Below are 22,990 nucleotides of genomic sequence, written 5' to 3'. Positions count from 1 at the left end.
GTATTTGCGCAGCGATTTTTAAAACGCATTTTTTTGGGCAAAAATACATATTTTTTTATTTTAATGCACTAAAGCACACTATATTGCCCAAATGTTTGATGAAATAAAAAAGATGATCTTAGGCCGAGTACATAGATACCAAACCCGACATGCTTTAAAATTGCGCACAAATGCGCAGTGGCGACAAACCACATACATTTTTAAAAGCCTTTAAAAGCCTCTACAGGTTAGCACATTAGATTTACAGAGTAGGTCTACTGCTAAAATTACTGCCCTTGATCTGACCTTTGCGGTGATACCTCACATGCATGGTACAATTGCTGTTTACATATGACACCAGACTGACGTTTGCCTTTGCGTGAGAACAGGGGGGGACAGGGTTTTTTTTTTTTTATTATATATTTAGCTTTTTTAATTTTATTTTAAACTGTTTAGTTTAAACTATTTTTAATTATTTTTTTATAATTTTTATTGTTATCTTGGGGCATGTAAATATCCCCTATGATAGCAATATTTAGTGACAGGTACTCTTTTTTGAAAAAAATGGGGGTCTATCAGACCCTAGATCTCTCCTCTGCCCTCAAAGCATCTGACCACACCAAGATCGGTGTGATAAAATGTTTCCCACTTTCCCAATGGCGCGGTTTATATCCGGGGGGGGGGGACATTCCCTCCCACTGCTTGTGAAAGCAGTCTAGAGGCTAATTAGCTGCTAGGATTGCTTTTACATGAAAGTCGACCGCTGGCTGAAAAGAATGATACCAAGATGATACCTAAACCCGCAGGCATCATTCTGGTATAACCATTCAAAGTCCAGCAACATACCATACGTTGATGGTTCTTGTTGGACATGTATTGTAATCTTTTTTTTTTTTTTCATGCAGCCTGGTGGCTGAACGAAAAAAAGAGATTGATCGGTGGGTATGCCCACCATTAGAATACCTCCCTTCATCCACCCACTTCTAATGATGGGCATACATGCACCATTTATATATGCCAAAGCATGGGGGCACCCTCCTGCAAAAAAGTTATGCCGCTCACACACGGTCGGACTTTTCCACTGGCAAGCCCCTGTCGGAATTTCGACCGTATGTATGTGGCATAAAAAGTTATGGCGCATACACACGGTCTGACTTTTCCACGGCCAAGCTTCCGTCGGAATTTCGACCGTATGTACGCGGCATTAGAAGCAAAATCGCTCCTCCGCCCCTAATGCCCCCATGCTTCGGCATATATGCTCTTTTTTTTAACTGTGGTGGTGAAATCACCTCTTACAGCATTGGAGTCGCGGCTTTATGTATCGTGGGAGCAAACGCTGTTGCTGTCACGCTAAATAAATCCGCGCTGCAACTGAATGGCGTACCTGCTAAGCAAATGATGGGTAACATTAAAACAAAGTAACATTACATTTTAATAGTAAGACCTTACCATACCTGCAAAGAAAATACCCCCCCAAAAAAACCAGTAAAAAAATAAAACATTTTTTAACGCAACCTGTGCCTAAAATATATATATATGCCGAAGCATGGGGGCATCCTCCCGCAAAAAAAGTTATGCCGCATACACACGGTCAAACTTTTCCACGGGCAAGCCTCCGTTGGAATTTCGACCGTATGTACGCGGCATAAAAAGTTATGCCGCGTACACACGGTCAAACTTTTCCACGGGCAAGCCTCCGTCAGAATTTCGACCGTATGTACGCGGCATTAGGAGCACAATCGCTCCTCCACCCCTAATGCCCCCATGCTTCGGCATATATGCTCTTTTTTTTCTAACTGTGGTGGTGAAATCACCTCCTACAGCGTTGGTGTCGCGGCTTTATGTATCGTGGGAGCAAACGATGTTGCTGTCACGCTAAGCAAATCCACGCTGCAACTGAATGGCGTACCTGCTAAGCAAATGATGGTTAACAATAAAACAAACATTACAGTATAACATACCATACCTGCAAAGCAAATACAATAAAACATTGTAAAAAAAAAAGAGAACAATGGATATAGAATAGTGAGTGGACAGTAGAGAGTGCACATAAGAGAGAACAATAAAGAGAGAGGAGGATAATACAACCACAACTATTTTTGGATTTTTTATTTTATATTTTTTTGTGTGTGTTTGTGATTTTTTTTTTTTTTTAAATCCACTTTTTTCATTTTTATAAAAACTGTAAACTGAACGTTGCAGATTATGGTCTCTCAAAATGTGATGGCCATCACATCTTCCGAGACCCTGTGTTAGTATGCCTAGGACTGTGTGGTGCTGTATCCTACGCTAAAACTCAACTAGTGTGTGGTAGCGTTTGAAACATCACCAATGCAGAGACCAGGTTGGTCAGGACAGGAGCAGTTTTTTTTTGGTAGGGGTACCAGGGAGGACAAAGGGAAAATGCCTCTCATACAGCCGGCTCACTGCATTTGCGTTGGGAAGGTGGGGCACAGCACCGTCTGGAAACAGAAGGGCTGCGACGATCTCTTCCTGGAATTTTAGGAAGGATCCAGTCCGTCCTGAAGCTCTGTATAGCACATGAGCATTCAGCAAAGCCAATTGAAACAAATAAACAGACACTTTTTTGTACCAGCGTCTGGCCTTACGGGCAATTAGGTACGGCGCCAACAACTGGTCATTGAGGTCCACCCCTCCCATGTTAAGGTTGTACTCGTGGATACAGAGGGGTTTCTCCTCAACACCAGTTGCCGTAGGAATTTGGAATGCCGTGACTGCGTGAAGTGTGGACAGAACGAAAACATTCCGTGAATCCCTCCACTTCACTGCTAACAAATTATTACACTGTAAGCAGGCTCTCTCCCCCCGACTAAGACAAGATTCTACAAGCCGTTGGGGGAAGCCCCGGCGATTAGGTCGCACGGTGCCACATGCGCCAATTCCATAATCAAAAAGGCGACTAAAAAGTGGCACACTTGTGTAATAATTGTCCACGTACAAGTGGTACCCCTTTCCGAATAAGGGTCACACTAATTTCTACACTATCCTACCAGCGCTCCCTATGTAATCTGGGCAGTTCTCCGGCTCTACGTGACTGTCTTTTCCCTCGTAAACCATAAAGCTAGATGTATAGCCTGTTGCCCTGTCACAGAGCTTATACATCTTGACCCCATATCTGGCCTGCTTGCTGGGAAGGTACTGCTTGAAAGACAAGCGGCCAGAAAACTTAATCAGGGACTCAACGCAGACAACTTGATGGGGATTATACAAGGCTGCAAAACATTGGTTGAAGTGGTTTATGAGGGGGCAAATTTTGTAGAGCCGATCGAATCCAGGGTCTCCGCGAGGACGACAGAGTTCATTGTCACTGAAATGCATGAACCGCAAGATCTGCTCATATCGTGTCCTGGCCATGGAGGCAGAGAAAATGGGCATATAGTGAACTGGGTGCGTGGACCAATACATCCGCAGCTCACTCTTTTTAGTCATGCCCATGATGAGGGAAAGGCCTAGAAAGATCTTAAATTCAGAAACCGTAATTGGTTTCCAATCTCTGGCAAGGGACAGCTGGGGATTAGCGGCGATGTATTGACCAGCATACAAATTGCTTTGGTCCACAATAGATCTATAGAGATGTTCGGTGAAAAACCACGAATAAAAATCCAGTGACGTAAAATCAACTGTTTCCACCTGAATTCCGGGTTGGCCAGTGAATGGGGAAAGTACGAGTGCTGCAGAAGTGGTGGGTACCCAATCAGGATTGGCGAATGCAGCAGGAAGGGCACTATGGGGACGGGCCTTTCTTTGTCTTATTTTTCTTGGTGGCAGCGGGACACTACTTGTGCTTGCCACCTCGCCAGCTTGAACTGCACTTATGGGTCTCGCCACGTCACCACGTGATACTGCAGTGCTGGATATATGACCAGGATGTACTAGGCCGCTGGTGCTTGCCAGTTCACCAGAAGGAATAGCGGCGCTAGTACTTCTCTGCTCCATACGAGAGCCCTGCAGTTCTTGCACCTCAGCGACAGCAGAAGATCAGGGTCTGGTACGCCTGACCCTAGCAGGGACCACAACTCTGTCGTCAGAGCTATCTGTCATGGAGCCGCTGTCGTCTACAGGATCGTATTCTGAGCTAGAATTTGACAGATGCGTGACCTCCTCCTCACTGTCTGTAAGGCTCAGAAACAAGTACCACTGTACCTTTCGATTTGCCATTTTGGGCTCTAAATTTAGGGGTACAGTAAGATTCACAGGTAAAAAAGCACCTGACCTGTCAGCGACTGAGTCAAATGCTACCAAAAAACTGTTAGCGATCGTAGAGATCAGGCCTGACTCTGCGAACGCTGCAGTTATGTGTTTTTGTGTTTTGTGACAGTGATCGATCGATACTGCACTTGGGTGGGCTGGGCTGGGCGAAGGGGCTAAACATAGGTGCTAGCAGGTATCTGGGCTGATCCCGCTAACAATGTGTTTTTGGGAACCCTAAATTGCAGGGGACGCTAGTATAGATCTGATCAGATCAGGTATCGATCTGTTCAGATACTATACCACTAAGGGAGGCGTATGGTGCGTGCATGGGTGTTAGCGCTACTGGCACTAATCTGATGCTGCCTGGGGCGACGCAGACCCTATCTGGCGCTAAATCCAAACTTTGATCACCCGCCGGGCAATCAGGGGAGTTAAACCTTTATTGGGAAAAATATGGCGGGTGCCTTGATGCTATAAAAAAATAAACTAGCTAAACTGCGTCACCCGTGACACTTATACTGTGATCACTGGTGACAGGGGGTAATCAAGGGGTTAAACCTTTATTGGGGGGGGGGTTAGGGGGGGTCCCTAGACTTATTAGGGCCTAAGACTAATTACTCTAACAATTATTTTAGTCACCAATGACACTAGTACAGCGATCAAAAAAAAATCTGATCGATGTACTGGGTGACACAGTGACAGGCAGCGAAGGGGTTAATTTGGGGGTGATCGGGGGGTTAATTGTGTGCCTATTTGATCTGGTGTTAGTGTGCTGTTGTGCAACTCACGTTTAGATGCTCTCTCCCTCTCGGTCTGGAACGACAAGACCGACACGAGGGAGAGAGCAGCACTTCCCCTGTCAATGTTTACAAAACAGAGACAGGGGAAGACAACCATTGGCTGAGAGTGATCACCAGGTCCAGGCCAGATTTCATTGGCCCAGACCTGGTGATTGATCAGTTCCAAAGCGAATCTGATCGTCGTGAGCGGCAGGGGGCGCACGCGTGCCCGCTAGCCGTTCACGCGCCCGACGTTATACTACAGGCTCTCGCGCAGAAGTGCCAACCTGCCGCCGTAAAACGACGGTGGCTGGTCGGCAACTAGTTAAATGAGGCATATGAAAAACATACGCCTCCATCCCTGTTGGATAAAAGAAGGGGCACTTTTATGCCTCTATTGAGGAGACTTTAAAAGTTTAGTTAGGACTGCAGAATGCAGAGAGCCTTGGCGAGGCCTGCAGCTTAACCATGTATTTGCAAATGCGTGCAACCAATCCTCTGTTTTTAATGCACACAGTTAGACAGTTGAATTTGGCTTGCTGTTTGGGTGGTAAGTGTGAGCCTGGTTATTGCGTATACAACTTTATTTATACTTACTGTTTGCTTAAAAACGCATCTCATTCAAAGTCCCAAAAACTCCCCCTTCTTTTATCCAACAGGGATGGAGGCGTATGTTTTTCATATGCCTCATTTAAAGTCCCAAGCCTAGTTTTCTTCACCTGATGAGAGGTGGGTTGAGAGTAGGGTGGCCGCTCCCACCCGCAGGGTAGTGCCAATGACCGGGTGGGAAGACATGTCTGGCGGTAGTCTACCAGCACACCAGGTTGCTCCCCCCAGCGGTACCTCTGTCTGTGCTTGTTCTAGACCAGGCATGTCCAAAGTCCGGCCCGAGGGCCAATTGCGGCCCCCGTTCCAGTTAAATGTGGCCCCCCTGGTAATTTGGATATATACTGTATTTATCGGTGCTGCCTCGGAGGGGACAGGGAGGGGCGGGGAATGAGTGCTGTCAAATTACATACAGGAGAATCTCCCGTTTACTTTGCGGCTCCTGTAATAGGAAGTCTCATCTCCTGGGCTGCCATTGGGCGACTCCTCTGTCAATCATAGGAGGCGGGATATTGTATTAAAGAGGCTGCTGTGTAAACAGGAGATTCTTCTGTATGTAATCTGTTGGCACTCGTTACGCCCCCCCACCCCTCCGAGGCTGCAAATAGGCATCGATCAGGCTGCATTCATGGCAATGGAAAGGTTGCATTCATGGCAATGGCGAGGCTGCATTCATGGCAATGGCGAGGCTGCATTCATGGGCAATGAACCTTATTTTGCTTCACAGTTCTTTATTTACATTTTTTTCCCTGAAACTTCTCTCCTAAAGTGAAGGTGTGTGTTATATGCCGATAAATACGGTATATCCAAATAACACGCCCGCTCATCTCTTCACCACACACAGCCACAAAGGCAGGAGAATTATTGTTGACCAAATGTTAATGGTTTAAAGAATGTCAGAAAAATGGTCGGCCCTTACGCATGTTCACTTCATCAAATCTGGCCCTCTTTGAAAAAAGTTTGGACACCCCTGTTCTAGACGGACCCACAGTTTGGACTTACCATGTCTATTCCAATCTATAATCCTGCCGAGATGTACTGCCTTGTAGTAATTCTGCAGGTCCGGGAGGGCCAGCCCTCCGAAATGTTTTGGCACCGTCAGAAGACTCCTGTGCAGCCTGGGCTTAGAATTGGCCCATACGAAATCAATGAAGATAGAATTCACCTGTTTAAAGTAGTGGGGTGCGATCTTGATCGGCAACGCCTGGAGCAGGTATAAGAATTTGGAAGGATTGACATCCTAACTTTCAAAGATTTTTATTGTTTTTCACAAAAAAAAAGTTATACTGTAGTTACAAATATAGGGCTCAAAAGACATAGCAATGCCCAAACATAATAATATAGCAAAAAATATAATGTCTAGCTATTATTAATATAGACATCAGACTTTAGAAAAAATAACAATCTGGACCAAAGAAAAAGAGAAGTACCAAAAAAATATGAAAATACTACAATCGAAGGCACTGCTATATGGTCACACCTAACAGAGAAGTTAGCTCCATCAGGATATATACCCGGATCAGAGGAACATATAGAGTCCGGATCACATTTGTTAAATATAGATAATTGTTCGGCAACATAGCAACTAGGTCCGGCACCCCAATTGGGCTCAAACTGTGCCGAAACTAGCTGCGCAAAAGATCATAATTTACTACCTGGACCGATATCAATCAAATATGCAAACCTGTCTTGAGATCCATAAAGAGGACTCTACACATATACAATTAAAATTATATAGCTATTGATGGGTAATATTCCCATAGGAGAGAAGTTTGGAAAACCAAAAAATACATAATTCAAAGGATATGTCTTGCGTCCCTATTTGAATATCAAAAAATATAGAAAGAAAAGACAAGACTGAAAAGATAGCGTGTAGACTAACACTATCCAAAAAAGAAAAAGAAGAGAAAAAGACCGAGAAAGGAGAGACATAGAAGTCTAGTAGAACATCAAAGAGAAGAATAAAGACGAGTCAGCTCGCTGATACACTCCTCGAATAGTAACCACTGAGAACAAGTGGAGTAGAGATCTCCACTTAAGTTAGTTAAGTATATGCTATGCTGGAATACCTGGACGCAGGGAAATACCTACATGATGGGCCCATGGTTCCCATATGTTTTCAAACTTGTCCCTGGAGTCAAGCAAAATACTAGAAACTTTTTCCTGGGTCATAATCCATGAAATTTTGCGCTTGGCAGCCATAAATGATGCCTTGGGCTGTTTCCAGGCTTTAGCCAAGGTAGATTTAGCCCCCAGCAAAATAAAATGGATCAAGCTCCGTGAAATTTTCGGGATCTTGGGATCGTGAATGTTTAGGAGAGCTACTTCCGGGGATCTAGATTTTTGCAGGCCGGTAAATAAGATTAAACATTTTATTCCAATACCGTCTAATTCTGGGACATTCCCACCATATATGGGCCATGGAGCCAAATAGGCCACATCCTCTGAAGCAAATAGCTTCCGAGGAAGGATACATGATTGACAACTTGGCAGGGGTAAGATACCATCTAGATAGAACTTTAAGATTGGCCTCTATCAGGGCGACATTCAAAATGCCTTTATATGCTCTCAAAGACTATAGACCATGAGTCCAAATCCCAGTCCAACTTCAAATCCCTTTCCCAAGCTGACATGCTGTCCTGATGAGCTAAACACTGATATATAATAGAGATGCCACCCCTCTGCTCCTCCGCACTGCCGCACCATGTCTCATAGGCCGTGAATTGCGGCGGTAGAGGTTTCTCCTGCCATATTTTATGGAGGAAATGTTGTATCTGCCCATACCTGAAGAGTTCTGAGTTAGGGAGCTCAAGTTTTTGCTGACAGTAATTAAGAGTCAAGGGTCCAGAAGCTGAAAAAAATGTCCGATTCGGTATAGTCCTTTGTCCAACCACCACTTAAAAGAATTAATATCTAAACCTGGGATTATTAAAAATATGGGAAAGTGATTTACAGCTCGAGGTTAGCGTTGGAATAGATCTCAACCCATCCCAAAGCAAAAGGGAATGCGATAAGACCAGGGAGAGAATAGCGGGTCTACTCCTAGGGGAAGCCCATAACAAAGTCCAACGTGTACGACGGAACGGCTTGTCTTTCTATCCGAACCCAGTCTGGTTTCTCATATTTAGAGTAAATCGTCGAGAGTTGCGCTAACCGTGCTGCTTGGTAGTACCAGACCAGATTTGGTAGACCTAAACCTAAGAAGGGTATTACGGGGTAATCTGTGTCCGGACCCACCCCAAACAAATTGAATAATTTTCTACTGCAGAGATTGGAGGTGATCCTTCCGTATTGTGATTGGGATAGCCCTGAACAAGTATAACAAACGGGGTAGAAGGGTCATCTTAATAGAGTGAATCCTACCTAGCCAAGATAGTCCACTGTTAGCCCAAGTTTTCAGATCTAGTTCAAGTTTCCTGTATGTGGGAGGGGAAATTTGCTGGATACAACAATTAAATTTTGGAGGGAAGATTAATCCCGAGATATTCTAAGTATTCGTCTTTCCATTTAAAAGGCTTTCAGCGCTTCCAGCGTGCTAGGGAGCAAAGAAACATTAAGGGCAAAGGATTTCTTATAGTTTACTTGGAGGCCAGAAGCTGTAGAAAAACCCCTCAATATGTTACATACATTTGGGAGAGAAGTGACCGGGGAAGTAATAAAAAGTAACATGTCGTCCGCAAATAAGCCACATTTGTGGGTTTGGGAACCACAGGAGACACTGGAAACATTGGGATTTTAGCGAATAGCAATAGCCAATGTTTCTATGGCAATGGCAAAGACCAAGAACGAGAGGGGGCACCCCTGTCTAGTCCCCCTTGAAATTTCAAAAGGAGATGAGTAATGTCCTAATAGACGTATTAGTGCTCTTGGCTTGGAATACAGGGACTTAAGTATACCCAAAAATTTACGCCCAAATCCCCAACGTTCCAATAGAAAAAATAAGTAGGGCCATTCAATAGAATCGAACGCTTTGTGCAAGTCTAGGGACAAAAGCATTCCTCTTTGTTTGGGACCTCCCTCCCAATTCGATTGTAGAATAGAGGCCACGTCTACAGCCCCCTCCTAATCTGATCAAGTCCTTGTCTGCCTGGGATGAATCCCACCTGGTCTTTATGAATGTATCTACTTATGAAGGATGAGAGACGGTTGGCCAAAATTTGTCAGGATCTTCAAATCATTATTAATGAGTGAAATTGGCCTATAATTTTCCACCTCCTCCGGATTTTTTGGGGGTTTTGGGATTACTGTAATAAAAGCGGTATTGAGGTGAGCATCTAGAGGAGTTCCCTTGGTCTTAGCATTGAAAAATCTAGCCATATAAGGTGCCAGTGTATCTGAGAAAGCTTTATAGTATGGAGCTGATAGTCCATCTGGACCCGGGGCCGATCCCGTTTTCAGGTTCTTAATGACCTCTGCAATTTCCTCTACCGAAAAATCAGCTTCTAGTAAATCTTTATGAGTTGAAGTAAGCTTGGGAATAGGGAGTTCATGAAAGAAGTTAGCAATCCCCTTGTCTCCATCACCCTGTGATGAACTATATAGTTTGGAATAAAACTCCTGGAAGGTTTGGAGAATTTTATTGGGATTGGCCGTGAGATTTTGGTTCCGATCTCTGATCTTAGGAAAGGAGAGGGTTCGCATTTGTGGGGTCAATTTGGAGGCTAACATGGACCCTATTTTGTCCTTCTGGTGGTAGAACCTTGCCCCACTCCAACGTATGTCCTTTTCTGCCTTCACAGTCAACAGCAAATTTAGCTCTAACCTGATGGAATCTATTTGAGTCGCCAAGTCCTTGGTGGGGGACTTCTTATGTTGGGATTTAAAATCTGCATATTTATCTTCTAGCGTCCTAATATCAATAATCCTTTCCTTTTTAACACATGATGCCACACTAATTATTTTACCCCTAATGGCCACTTTATGAGCTGCCCATAGAACTTCAGGAGAAACATCCTCTACATTGTTTAGGATAAAGTATTCTTTTAGGGAATTTTCTAACTCCTTGGAAACTGCGGGGTCGCTTAATAAAGATTAATTTAGACGCCAATACGTTCCCGAAGATTTAGAAAGAGCGTTCATCACCGACAAGCAGACAATAGCGTGATCCGACCAGGAGGTATCAGCAATAGTAGCCCTAGTAGAAGAGGGAATAAGAGTGGGAGGCACCAAAATATGGTCAATTCTAGCGTAAAGCTTATGAGGGGCCGAATAATGGGTGAAATCCTTTTTAGTTGGGTTCAATTCCCTCCAAATGTCTATCAGTCCATGTTTATGAAGGGTACGGGCAATATTCAGGCTGGCTCTAGTGGGGCGCGTTAATTGTGAGTTATATGGTTTAGATCTATCTAGTCCTTGATCGAAGGCAACATTAGAATCCCCTCCAAAGATAGCCTTGCCCTCTATAAGAGGTAGTAGGGTCTTAAGAAGATTTTGAAAGAAAGTGGCCTGGCCTTTGTTTGGAGCGTAGTAAGAGACAAAGGAATATATCACACCTTCAATCGAGCCCTTAACGAGTACATACCTGCCCTCCGGGTCTCTATGTGTGGCCATATGGCTAAATGGGCAATTTTTAGAAATTAATATTGCTACCCCCCGTGTCTTATTTTCCGCGTTCGCTAGATAAAAGGTGGGATAGTGCGAGTGTAAGAAGCTTGGACTATACCTAGCCGGAAAATGAGTTTCCTGGAGCATGACAACATCAAATTTAGAAGAGCGATACTGATCAAAAGCTATCCTCCGTTTCCTGGGGGAATTCAGTCCCTGCGCGTTATGGGTAGCAACCTTTTTTTTTTTTTTTTTTAATATTCATTCTTTATTTATCTTTTTTCTTTTTCACATTCAGTTATTTAGCATTTCATTCAATAAAATCAGGAACAAAAATTATTCCGCATATATATCATCATCTTATTACAGAATACAGAGAGTATGAAGAGTGGAGTCATCTTAACTAACTTTCTGATATAAAGGGAAAACACACAGAAAAAGGGAGGTAGAAAAAAGTTTTTTTCGCCATTAGGCCTGTAGCTCTACTCCCTTGGTCCCTTTTCTCCCCTCCCCGGTGAGGTTTCAAGGTTACCCTTAGTTTTTCTGGGTTATCTCACATATACTTTTGTCTTGCGATATTTTTTTAAATTATTCTCCGCCCTTCTATGGTTCTTACCCTCTAGAGAGGAACATCCCTTCTTTCCAACCATGGTTTCCACATCTCCTCAAAATCCTTAAGATTGCCTCTTTTTATATAGACTGCTCTTTCTTTACAAATCGTCTCATTTACTATCCTGATCCAATCTCTTATTGCCGGGGGTGTTGTCGCCTGCCATCTTGTAGCTATTAATTTCCTGGCTTGGAACAGGCATCTCAGTATTACAACTGTTGTAGTCTTCTTCTCCTCCCGTTCCTTCCTATATCCCAATACACACAGTGTGGCCTCCGCCTCCAAAGGTGTTCCGAATGTATCGCTTAGATAGTTTATCACTCCTTCCCAGTATCGGAACAGCTTTGGGCAGCGCCACATCATGTGTATTAGGTCTCCGGTCCCTTGGCATCTAGGGCATTTATCGTCTATTCTTCTTCCGTATTTAAACAGACGTTTAGGCGTATAATAGGCTCGATTTATCAGCATCAGATGGGAGACCCTCTGTGGAGGTGAGACCGAGACCTTCGGTCCCATCTCCAAGACCCTCTTCCACTGATCCTGTGTTATTTCCCCTATATCCTCCTCCCATTTCTCTCTTATTTTTGGAAGACTAGTACCTATATTAACCTTTTTACTTATCTGTCCGTATATCTCCGAAATGAGTCCCTTAGTTGATCCTGCCTTAACCAAAACCTGGAAGAGGGGCGTTTCACTCCATTCTGGGGTTTGTGACCCAAATTGGGCCCCAAGGGCATGCCCCACCTGCATGTAGGTAAAAAATGAGTGTTGCGGTATATCAAATTCCTCTCTCAGGTCCAGGAACCTCCTATACCTATCCTCTTTATACAGTTGCCTCAACCTTTTAATACCCTTTGTTTCCCATGTCCTAACTTTTCCTATCTGGAGGATTTCCTTCAACTTAATATTATTCCACAATGGAGAGTATTCAGTAAACCCGGTGTATCCCATCAGCTTTTTAACCGTTTTCCATATTTTAGTTATCATTTTTACTGTTGGGTTCCTGTGACTAAAGGAATCTGCCTCTAGCGCTTCAATGATGTATCATGAGGAACCCCATTTAGCAGTATCTTCCCATTAGGGGTACCTCCTCCCGGAACATTACATCCTCCTATTTGTTGCAGTTGTGCGGATAGATAGTAAATCTCGGGTTGGGGGACTGCAAGTCCTCCTTCCCCCACCGGGAGCTGTAATGTACGGAGACGGATCCTCGCTTGCCCCCCTTTCCATATAAGCTCTCTGAAGAGAGTTTCGATTTTATTAAACCACTTTTTGCAGATCCACATTGGAGAATTGTGCAGTATATATAGCAGTTGTGGTTGCCAAATCATTTTTATTAAACTGCATCTGCCGGCGACTGACAACGGGAGCCGTTTCCAAATATGGATTTTTTGTTTAAATTTAGCCAATAGCGGGGTTAGGTTTTTATGAATGTATTGTAATGTTTGGGGGACCAGCTTGATCGCAGGACACAGGCTTCTTAAATCAAAACTATGGTTTATTAAACTTAAATGGCTTAGCAGCAGCAAAAACAAAAGAAATAACAGTCTCACCGACTTGTACAGCTCAGAACTGCTATCGCAGTTAAACAGTCCTTCCAGGTAAGTCCTTCAGTAGCAGGTTTTTAGGCAGGACACTGCCAAGTCCTTTCACAGCTTTTCATAGCTTTTCATAGCTTCCACAGCTTTCCTTGTCCACCATTCACCATGCATTGGACTCTCCTACACTCCTTCACTCTCACCTGCACTTCCTGTCTGCTTTAAACTACTTCCTTACACAGGTGCGTTAACCCTTTCCATTCCCTTAAAGGCACCACAGTCCAAACAGAGGGGAAATATAACGTCCTTCCAGGACCCAGCCATGGCGTCCTGTACATATCCCCCCCCTGTGCCCCAACGCCAAGGAGGTGGAGGCAACAGTGGAGCTCAAACAATGGACTCGGGAGAGGGCATCTGCATTTTGATGCAGTCTCCCGGGCCTATGCTCCACTACAAACTTAAATTCTTGGAGCGCCAGGAACCAACGTGTAATCCTGGCATTAGTCCCTTTACCCTGCCTCATCCATGTTAAAGGGGCATGATCAGAAATGAGCCTAAACTTCCTCCCCAAGAGGTAATACCTGAGGGAATCCAGAGCCCACTTAATGGCCAGACACTCTCTTTCAATAATAGCGTAGTTTTTCTCCGCTGGTGTCAACTTTCTACTGAGGAAGACTACTGGGTGTTCCTCACCACAAACAACCTGTGACAACACAGCTCCCAATCCTACATCGGAAGCATCAGTTTGGACAACAAACTCTTCTGAAAAATTGGGCGCTATCAAGACAGGGTGTTGGCACAGTGCTGACTTGAGTACCAAAAAAGCCTTCTCAGCGTCTGCATTCCACTCCACCATGACCGATTTCCGACCCTTAGTCAGATCGGTCAATGGAGCCGCCAATGTGGCAAAGTTGGGTACGAACCTCCTGTAGTATCCCACCATGCCCAGGAAGGCACGAACCTGCTTTTTTGTGAGGGGGCGGGGCCAACTCTTTATAGCCTCTACCTTGCTGACCTGAGGTTTCACCACCCCTCTACCCACAATATAGCCCAGGTATTTCACCTCCTCCATTCCCAAAGCACATTTTTCAGGGTTTATTGTAAACCCCTCTTTCCAGAGAGAGTCCAGTACTGCCTGGACTTTGGGCAAGTGTGACTCCCAGTCTCTGCTAAAAATGACTATGTCGTCCAAGTACACTGAGGCATACTCCCGATGAGGTCGTAAAATCCTATCCATTGCTCGCTGGAACGTGGCTGGAGCAGTTTGCAGTCCAAAAGGCATTCTTTTGTACTGAAAACTCCCCTCTGGAGTAGAAAAAGCAGTTTTCTTTTTAGCAGCCTTAGTTAATGGGATTTGCCAATACCCCTTGGTAAGGTCTAATGTTGTGATATACCTAGCTGGACCTAGTCTCTCAATAAGTTCATCTACCCGGGGCATGGGGTAGGCATCAAACCGTGAAACTTCATTAAGCTTCCGGAAATCATTGCAGAATCGCAGAGTCCCATTGGGCTTTGGTACCAACACAATCGGGCTCGACCACTCACTCTGCGATTCCTCAATGATCTCCAGGTCCAGCATCTTCTTTACTTCCTCTGAAACGGCCTTCCTTTGAGCCTCTGGGATGCGGTAGGGCCTGACAAAAACTTTGACTCCAGGTTCCGTGATAATATCATGCTCTATGATACTAGTTAGCCCCGGCAAGTCTGAAAACTTCTCTTTATTTCTCTGCAAGAACTCCTTTGCCTGCTGACTTTGGTATTTAGATAGGGTATTTGCTACTTGGACACTCTCCACCCCAACCTGTGGCTCAAGCCTTGCACTAGCCAGGGAGGTCACCGGTTCCCTGTCTGTCCAGGGCTTTAACAAGTTGACATGATATATCTGATACGGTTTCCTCTTGCCTGGCTGGTGGACTCTATAATTGACCTCTCCCACTTTTTCCACAACTTCAAAGGGTCCTTGCCACCTGGCTAAGAACTTACTTTCCACAGTGGGAATTAGCACCGCTACTCGATCCCCCACTTGGAAGTGCCTTATTTTAGCAGCCCTGTTATAGACCCGTCGTTGAGCCTCCTGGGCTTTTTGCAAATGCTCTTTGACTAGCGGCATCACGGTTTGGATCCTTTCCTGCATTTGGGAGACATATTCCAGGACACTCTTATGCTGAACAGGTTCACTTTCCCACTCCTCTTTAACCACGTCAAGAAGTCCGCGAGGTCTCCGCCCATATACCAACTCAAAGGGCGAAAACCCCGTGGAGGCCTGGGGCACTTCCCGGATAGCAAACAGGAGAGCTGGTAACAGGCAGTCCCAATCTTTCCCATCCCTTTGTACCACTTTCTTGAGCATAGATTTAAGGGTCTTATTAAAGCGTTCCACCAACCCGTCCGTTTGGGGATGGTAGACCGATGTGCGTAGCTGTTTAATCCGGAACAGCTTACACACATCGGCCATAACCCTTGACATAAACGGGGTACCCTGGTCTGTGAGTATTTCCTTGGGGAAACCAGTCCGTGTAAACATCTGGAATAATTCCCGGGCAATGGCCTTTGAGGAGGTATTCCGCAGGGGTAGCGCCTCAGGATATCGGGTGGCATAGTCAAGAATCACCAATATGTAGGAGTGACCTCGAGCTGACTTTACCAAGGGACCCACTATATCCATGGCTATCCTCTCGAATGGGACCTCAATTATGGGCAGAGGGACCAAAGGGCTCCGAAAATGAGTCACCGGAGCGGTCAACTGACAGGTCGGACAAGAGGCACAGTATCTCTTTACCTCTGCTTTCAGACCTGGCCAGTAAAACCGGTCGGTGATCCGTGCCTCCGTTTTTTCAACTCCCAGGTGTCCCCCTAACACATCGTTATGGGCCAGGTCCAGAACCTTTCGTCTATATTGTTGGGGTACCAACAATTGCTCTACCACATTTTCTCTCTCCTTGGTAACCCGATACAGCAATTCATTATATATTGCAAAGTGTGGCCACCTCTCATTCGCACCTGGCTCTTGGGGAACCCCATTTACTACTACCACTTGTTCCCGTGCATGGGCCAAAGTGGGGTCCTGCATCTGAGCAGTCCCAAATGCCCCATGGGGAACACCCAAATCCGGCAGCGCAGGGGTAGAGGCCACTTCCTCATCCTCTTCCCCCAGCATTACCTGAAGTGGGAAAGGCTCCTCCCCCTTAGTGTTTTGGTAGGTCTGTGGACCACATATCTTGACATCCTCAATAGTATCAACACTACTTTCATCACCATTAACCCAATCATTAGCATTTTCCCCATCTGGGTCCACATTAACGTTTGGCAGTTCAGGGTTATCCCTCTCAGCAGCAGGAACAGGGGGGCTAGTTTCTCCCCAGTCTCTGAACTGTTCTCCTTGTTCCCACAGTTTTGTAAACAATGGACAGTCTCGTCCTATTATAACATCATGCACCAAGTTCTTTATCACCCCCACCTCTTGAGTAACAGTGCCACATGCTGAGGAGATAGACAACGTGATGAGCGGGTACTCTCTAGTGTCCCCGTGAATGCATACCACCCGTAAAGTTTTTCTTACCGGACCGATCTTCCCAATCACTCTAGGATGAACCAGGGTTACCATGCTTCCAGAGTCCAACAAAGCCCGGGCAGGGAGGTGGTTCACTTGGACTTCACACTCAAACTTTTCCTCATCCAGGTCGAGGTGTGTGGTGCACACTTTGTGGGCACAAAAAGACCCCCTCCGAAGAACCCCGCATTCCATGGGCTCCTCTTGCAGTGTGCCCGGGTATGACCCCAGGAATGACATCGCCAACATTGTACATCCCCTCCTCTCCGAACAGGAACAGAACGCTGCGAAGGTACCGGGAGTGTCTCTTGGCCTTCCGGGGTGTTTGTCCCAGGGCTCCTTGGAACATCCTTTCGAAGGGCAGCAGTTGGTCGAACAGGCCGTGGCAGACTAGGCCCTATGCGCTTGGTAGGTCCGAGCAGGTCCTCCACCACTGTATATCGTTCCACCATCTCAACAAGGAGGTTTGCTGTTTTGGGGTCTCCATGGCTGACCCACCGTTGGAGGTCATCTGGCAGGGACCTCAGGTATCGGTCCAGCACGACCCGCTCCACAATTTGAGGGCCAGACAACACCTCAGGCTGCAGCCATTTTTTTACTAGTTGCACCAGGTCATGCATTTGAGACCGGGGTGGCCGATCTGGACGATATTTCCATTGGTGTACACGTTGGGCCCGAACGGCCGTAGTTACCCCCAGACGAGCCAGAATTTCTGCCTTTAGCTTTTGATAGTCTTTAGCATCATCTGGTGGCAGGTCAAAGTAGGCTTTTTGAGGATCTCCAGTGAGAAAAGGAGCAATGAGGCCGGCCCATTGGTCCTGAGACCATCCTTCTCTCTCCGCTGTCCTCTCAAACGTAGCAAGAAATGCCTCTACATCATCGCTCAGGGACAACTTCTGTAGAAAATGGCTTGCCCTCACAGTCACCTGGTTGCCAGGGGCAACAGCCGCTGGCTCCTGAACCTGAGACAGCTGTTGCACCGCTTCCTTTAAGGCAGTCACCTGAGCCTGCATAACCCCTTGCTGTGCTGCTTGCTGGGCTGCTAACTGGGCCACCAACAGGCGAGTATTTTCTTGCTGCAGAGCCAGCGCCTCTTTGTGGTAAGTTTGCGCTTGTATGTTAGCCAGGGTCAGCTGTTTAATTAGCTCCTCCATTGCTTCAACTTTCAATGTTTGTGCAGCTTTAACCCAGGACATAAATTCAATGTACTGTCCCTTTAAATGTTAGTTCAATATAAAGTCCAATGCAACAGAAAAAAAAAACTTTTTTTTTTTTCCCTCTTCTTATGCCTGTTATTCAGTCCTGCCCGCATTCTCCACCAGTGTAATGTTTGGGGGACCAGCTTGATCGCAGGACACAGGCTTCTTAAATCAAAACTATGGTTTATTAAACTTAAATGGCTTAGCAGCAGCAAAAACAAAAGAAATAACAGTCTCACCGACTTGTACAGCTCAGAACTGCTATCGCAGTTAAACAGTCCTTCCAGGTAAGTCCTTCAGTAGCAGGTTTTTAGGCAGGACACTGCCAAGTCCTTTCACAGCTTTTCATAGCTTTTCATAGCTTCCACAGCTTTCCTTGTCCACCATTCACCATGCATTGGACTCTCCTACACTCCTTCACTCTCACCTGCACTTCCTGTCTGCTTTAAACTACTTCCTTACACAGGTGCGTTAACCCTTTCCATTCCCTTAAAGGCACCACAGTCCAAACAGAGGGGAAATATAACGTCCTTCCAGGACCCAGCCATGGCGTCCTGTACAGTATTGATTAGGATCTTTCGTCACCAATACCCCCAGATATCTCATTGTATCTACCACCGTTAACTGTGGCATTTCCAATATCGCCGTTTCTCCAAGTGGATCTATCGGGAGTAGCTCGGATTTCCCCCAGTTTATTTCTAAACCCGTAAAGCTCCCAAATTCTTCTACCAGACTCATTGCCTTTACCAATGATTGTTCCGTATCCCCCAGGAAGAGGAGAATGTCATCGGCATATAGCGCGATTCTTTCATCTCCCATCTTCCTCTGAAATCCGGTTATCTCAGTACTTGACCTTATGGCTATTGCCAACGGTTCCATCGCTAGGGCGAAGAACAAGGGTGACAAAGGGCACCCCTGTCTCGTCCCCCTCTCAAGAGTGATCTTTTTCGAAAATTCGTTATTAATTTTTAATTTAGCACTAGGATTGTCGTAAAGCATTCTTATCAGCCTAATGAATGTCGGGCCGAATCCAAATTTACCCAGAACCCTCCAAATGTATCCCCATTCTACGCTGTCGAAGGCTTTAGTCACATCTAGTGACAATACAGCTCTTGTTCCCTCATTCTGTGTCAGGGTCTGTAAATTTAAAAATGTCCTCCTGATGTTCATGCTGGTAGATCTATTAGCTATGAATCCTGTCTGGTCTGGGTGAATTAACTTTGAGATTAGCCTGTTAAGCCTTGTTGCCAAGACCTTAGCTATTATCTTGGCATCAGAGCATAAGAGGGATATAGGTCTATATGCCGCAGGGTCCTGAGGGTCCTTCCCTTCGTTTGGTATAACTATAATAGTTGCTTCCAGCATTTGAAGCAGGGAGTTTACCTTCTATGGTCGCTCCATTTAGTACTTTTATGAGCTCTGGTAGTAATATTTCTCCATAATATTTGTATATTTCTGTCGGGAGTCCATCTGGGCCTGGCGACTTTTGATTTGCCATATCTGCTACTGCCTGCTGAATTTCCCCGAGTGATATTGGGATTTCTAACTCCTCCCTTTCCAGTTGTGTTATAGACGGGATCTCTAGCCTCTCCAAGAAGTCCTCCATTCCCAATAGCAACCTTAAGCTCCCTACTCAGTCGAAGTGGGTCAGACATTTATGCAGAGGGGTGTAGATCTGCTACTATATATATGAGACTTATCAAATAAAATAGTGAGCACTATAAAGTCCCAAGGAAGAGAAGAAAAATCTTCTTTAGACAAATGTAAATTGTGTAAAAGTTCTGTGAATAATTAAATTCCATATGGAATCACAACGTGAAGAGACATCTGGATCACTGCTCCCTGAAAATGCTGACCCTTACTGGATTTTCAGATCCAAATGGATCAAGCCGAGCAAGTAGCCAAACACCTGGGCTGCACAGGAGATCTGAATCTTGATACTGTCTTCCCAGCAGTCCGTCAGTGGAACATCCAGAAAGCAAACAAAAATAAAACAGAGCCCTGGATCTAGATAGATCAAAACCGCAAGGGGGATATAGGCAGCCAATGGAAAAGATCTTCTCTCAAAACAGTCCTTTATAGAATCCTTGGAGATTTCAGACTTCTACATGTTCCAGTAAACACAAATTCTGACTGTGGTCCCGAAGATAGTCTGAGAAAGGAGATAGACTGCTTTTATTCTATTCCTTAATGAATGTCTTTTCCTCTGGCACTCACTGCCTCTTCACATCAAAAGCAGAATCCACTTCCAGGCTGTTCTCAGTTCGTCAGAGACCAAAATTTCTTTATCTTCAACATTTGACAGATTCTGGCGGCAGTTGTCCGTCTCCTCACTCCCTGCGCTCCTCTGCTCATCCCCTCACTCACGGTGAGTGAGGGGATGAGCAGAGGAGCGCAGGGAGTGAGGAGACGGACAACTGCCGCCAGAATCTGTCAAATGTTGAAGATAAAGAAATCCTAAAAATTTTGGTCTCTGACGAACTGAGAACAGCCTGGAAGTGGATTCTGCTTTTGATGTGAAGAGGCAGTGAGTGCCAGAGGAAAATACATTCATTAAGGAATAGAATAAAAGCAGTCGTCTATCTCCTTTCTCAGACTATCTTCGGGACCACAGTCAGAATTTGTGTTTACTGGAACATGTAGAAGTCTGAAATCTCCAAGGATTCTATAAAGGACTGTTTTGAGAGAAGATCTTTTCCATTGGCTGCCTATATCCCCCTTGCGGTTTTGATCTATCTAGATCCAGGGCTCTGTTTTATTTTTGTTTGCTTTCTGGATGTTCCACTGACGGACTGCTGGGAAGACAGTATCAAGATTCAGATCTCCTGTGCAGCCCAGGTGTTTGGCTACTTGCTCGCCTTGATCCATTTGGATCTGAAAATCCGGTAAGGGTCAGCATTTTCAGGGAGCAGTGATCCAGATGTCTCTTCACGTTGTGATTCCATATGGAATTTAATTATTCACAGAACTTTTACACAATTTACATTTGTCTAAAGAAGATTTTTCTTCTCTTCCTTGGGACTTTATAGTGCTCACTATTTTATTTGATAAGTCACATAATTTTAGCGCAACTCCACTCCTTTTTTTTTTCATAGTATTTTTTGTTTGTATAAACATCTTGAGTTTGCAGCTGTTTTAGATTGCTATAGATAAGCACACTTTTTTTACTTTTTCTACTATATATATGACTTACCCTTTGGTGTCTTCTCTGAACAAAAGCCTTAGGCAGAGGACGAGAGGCAATAAACCAGGCCCAGCTTCTCAGGATAAGGAGGTATGGCGAGCTGACTCGAGAAAAAGAGAAAGGTGAGAAAAAAAGAGAAGAAAAACAAAAAAAGAAAATCATAGCCAAATAAAACATAACATATAGCATGTACTTCAAAGTACAATAGAAGCTTCTGGAGAGGAAAAATCCAGCCAGAAACCTAAATAACAACAGTCGTGAACCTCTAAACGAGGACCGACTGCCCATCCCGCTGAAGCGAAACCCGCCTGTGAGGGATGGGCGGAGGCGCATGTGTGACATCCCAGCCCCATTTAAAATATATAAAGAAAAAAACATTAAGTAAGGGGCACCTAATAGGTATCTTAGTCAATAGGGACCAGCTAAAAAAGACAAAAAAAGGAAAAAAAAAACTAAGACAAAAAAACCTGAAATAGAAGAAAAATCTGCTCCTGGTGGTATAGGAGCCATGAGAGTCTGCCCATCAGAGAGGGCCCCCCTGCCCCAAACTTGCGTACATAAAACTAAGTGGGTAATGCTAGAACTGGTATGGATACCTAAAAAGGGTACTACAAAGTCTACCCAGTAAAAGGGGGATTAAGACTGACCCCTGGACAAATAAACCCATCCAAAAAGGGGATAGACATTAGTCCAGCCTAAACAAAAGCCAGAAAAAAAAAAACCCCATGTCCCCTCAAGGAGGAATCCACAGGACCATAGGGATAATCAATAGTATTATCCCAGACCAGACAAATTACAGAGTTCCACCTTCTTTGGATTTCTTAGATTTGCCCACATTCCACATCGGAGAAATAGGGCTGGTGGGCGATGGGCGCTTGGAGGAAGTTGTGGAGGCAGCCGAGACGTCCATAGGAGCTTCCTGGGAAATAAGCTTGAGACGAAGCAGCAACTTCTCCCCCTCCGACAAGCTGGAAAAAACATGAGCCTTGCCCTGAAATGAAAATTTTACAGCAAAGGGAAAATTCCACCGGTATTTAATTTCCCGTTTAGAGAGAACATTAAGGATGGGCTTGAGAGATCTCCTCTTTTGGATGGTAGAAGGTGAAAGATCTGCAAAAATTTGTATCTGATGCCCCCGACAAGTTAATTGCTGCTGGATTCTGGATTGTTTCATGACCTCTTCTTTGGTAGCATAAAAGTGCGGCTTAACAACAATATCCCTTGGGAGACCATCTTTCCTGGGAGGGCCTAGTGTCCTGTGGGCTCTGTCCATTTCCAGTCGGTGTGGCTGAATAGAAGGGATAAGCTCTTTTACCAGATCTTGCACTGCTTCTGTAATATCAGTAATAGTCTCGGGGAGTCCCCTGACCCTAAAATTATATCTCCTTGTTCTGTTTTCGAGTTCATCAATTTTAGACAAAGCTATGTCTAGTTGTTCCTGAAGGGTTTGGATATGTGCTTCATTTTGATTGGTGCAAGACACTGTAATGTCCAATTTACTCTCAATGGCTTCCATCCTAGAGCCCAAGTTGGCAAAATCAGATTTCATGTCTCTAGTGATCTGGGCTGCTGTATTTGCTAGCCCCCTTTCAAGCAGATTGGAGAGCTTTAAGAAGAGATCACCCTGAGGGGAGTAGTGGTCCCCATCGTGCTGGGACGGTGAGGGTGTTGTTAGGTGGAGAGGAAAATCAGGCCCTGCTGGAGACAGTGCATAGTCCTCAATGGTGCGGCCTAAGAGGGATTCTGTGGAAGCTGGCGAGGGGGCTTGGATGGGGTGTTGTTTCCCCTG

The 22,990-nt window shown here is 45.1% G+C and overlaps 1 protein-coding gene across 7 annotated transcripts in view; it reads left to right on the top strand.

Moving 5' to 3' along the window:
- DUS2 (dihydrouridine synthase 2) overlaps positions 1–22,990 on the top strand; it is a 901,714-nt gene that overhangs the window by 79,682 nt on the left and 799,042 nt on the right. The gene's annotated exons all lie outside the window — the stretch shown is intronic.

This window comes from Rana temporaria, chromosome 11 (assembly GCF_905171775.1).
Source record: "Rana temporaria chromosome 11, aRanTem1.1, whole genome shotgun sequence".
Taxonomy (NCBI): Eukaryota; Metazoa; Chordata; class Amphibia; order Anura; family Ranidae; genus Rana; species Rana temporaria.
This window is presented reverse-complemented; position numbering and strand designations above follow the sequence as displayed.